The sequence below is a fragment of the Atractosteus spatula genome, unplaced genomic scaffold (assembly GCF_055471065.1).
Source record: "Atractosteus spatula isolate fAtrSpa1 unplaced genomic scaffold, fAtrSpa1.hap1 Scaffold_127, whole genome shotgun sequence".
NCBI classification, from domain to species: domain Eukaryota; kingdom Metazoa; phylum Chordata; class Actinopteri; order Semionotiformes; family Lepisosteidae; genus Atractosteus; species Atractosteus spatula.
The window spans coordinates 22,501-25,000 of NW_028296683.1; positions in this window are offsets into that span (position 1 = coordinate 22,501).

Here is a 2,500-nt window from a genome sequence, read left to right on the forward strand (position 1 = left end):
GCCGCCCTCTGTCAGGCTCCCCCGCCTGCCCTGGGGCAGGCCGGGGTGCCGAGGGCTCAGCCCGCACACCTGCGGGGCTGGCCGCCCTCTGTCAGGCTCCCCCGCCTGCCCTGGGGCAGGCCGGGGTGCCGAGGGCGCCCCCCGCACACCTGCGGGGCTGGCCGCCCTCTGTCAGGCTCCCCCGCCTGCCCTGGGGCAGGCCGGGGTGCCGAGGGCTCAGCCCGCACAGCTGCGGGGCTGGCCGCCCTCTGTCAGGCTCCCCCGCCTGCCCTGGGGCAGGCCGGGGTGCCGAGGGCGCCCCCCGCACACCTGCGGGGCTGGCCGCTCTCTGTCAGGCTCCCCCGCCTGCCCTGGGGCAGGCCGGGGTGCCGAGGGCGCCCCCCGCACACCTGCGGGGCTGGCCGCCCTCTGTCAGGCTCCCCCGCCTGCCCTGGGACAGGCCGGGGTGCCGAGGGCTCAGCCCGCACACCTGCGGGGCTGGCCGCCCTCTGTCAGGCTCCCCCGCCTGCCCTGGGGCAGGCCGGGGTGCCGAGGGCGCCCCCCGCACACCTGCGGGGCTGGCCGCCCTCTGTCAGGCTCCCCCGCCTGCCCTGGGACAGGCCGGGGTGCCGAGGGCGCCCCCCGCACACCTGCGGGGCTGGCCGCCCTCTGTCAGGCTCCCCCGCCTGCCCTGGGGCAGGCCGGGGTGCCGAGGGCGCCCCCCGCACACCTGCGGGGCTGGCCGCCCTCTGTCAGGCTCCCCCGCCTGCCCTGGGGCAGGCCGGGGTGCCGAGGGCGCCCCCCGCACAGCTGCGGGGCTGGCCGCCCTCTGACAGGCTCCCTGCGTGCCTGGGGAGAGGCCACCCCTGTTTCGGCCTCTCCCTCGTACCCGGGACCACGCCACCGCTGACTCGGCCTGCCCACGTGCCTGGGACAAAGCCACCCGAGTTTCGGTCCTGCCACATACCCGGGACCACACCACTCCAGAATCGGTCCTCCCACATACCCGGGACCACACCACTCGACTTTCGGTACTCCCACATACCCGGAGATACGCCACCGCAACTTCCGTACCCGGTGCCTGCAAGGGAGCGAACCTGGAATCCAAGCCCAGCTTGTGGAGCTCTGCCTGGGCTTGAGCGGGGTGGATTCATCCCCTTAAAAGCTCCATGAAAACGAAAAAGTCTTTTTTTCACCCCGGGAGCGCTCTCAGGCGGTTGCATGCCTCCTGCTAGGCCTGGGCCAAGCCTCCAGGCTTGTGAAAAGGGGAAAAGCACCACAGCAGCGGCGTCTGAGGCACCCGGCTCCCGGTTCGACCGCGAGCAGTGCTTTCGGTTCAGACAGGGGGATCCAAGCCTCCCTGCCCGGGAAATATGCCCCCCGCCTGGGGATGGACTCCGGCCATGCCCCCTGCTGCAGACTTAAGCCCCCTTCCGATTATTTAGACCCATTCAGCGCCGTCCAGCGGGCCGGCCACCTGGTCACCCCCGACAGATTCGGGACGCCTGGTCACCCGCTGGACTTAGTCTTTTTTACGATCGGCTTTATAGGGGCCTGGTCACCCGGGGGACTTAGTCTTTTTTACGATCGGCTTTATAGGGGCCTGGTCACCCGGGGGACTTAGTCTTTTTTACGATCGGCTTTAAAGGGGCCTGGTCACCCGGGGGACTTAGTCTTTTTTACGATCGGCTTTATAGGGGCCTGGTCACCCGGGGGACTTAGTCTTTTTTACGATCGGCTTTATAGGGGCCTGGTCACCCGGGGGACTTAGTCTTTTTTACGATCGGCTTTATAGGGGCCTGGTCACCCGGGGGACTTAGTCTTTTTTACGACCGGCTTTATAGGGGCCTGGTCACCCGGGGGACTTAGTCTTTTTTACGATCGGCTTTATAGGGGCCTGGTCACCCGGGGGACTTAGTCTTTTTTACGATCGGCTTTTCGGAGGCCTGGTCACCCGGGGGACTTAGTCTTTTTTACGATCGGCTTTATAGGGGCCTGGTCACCCGGGGGACTTAGTCTTTTTTACGATCGGCTTTATAGGGGCCTGGTCACCCGGGGGACTTAGTCTTTTTTACGACCGGCTTTATAGGGGCCTGGTCACCCGGGGGACTTAGTCTTTTTTACGATCGGCTTTTCGGAGGCCTGGTCACCCGGGGGACTTAGTCTTTTTTACGATCGGCTTTATAGGGGCCTGGTCACCCGGGGGACTTAGTCTTTTTTACGATCGGCTTTATAGGGGCCTGGTCACCCGGGGGACTTAGTCTTTTTTACGACCGGCTTTATAGGGGCCTGGTCACCCGGGGGACTTAGTCTTTTTTACGATCGGCTTTATAGGGGCCTGGTCACCCGGGGGACTTAGTCTTTTTTACGATCGGCTTTATAGGGGCCTGGTCACCCGGGGGACTTAGTCTTTTTTACGATCGGCTTTATAGGGGCCTGGTCACCCGGGGGACTTAGTCTTTTTTACGACCGGCTTTTCGGAGGCCTGGTCACCCGCGGGACTTAGTCTTTTTTACGACCG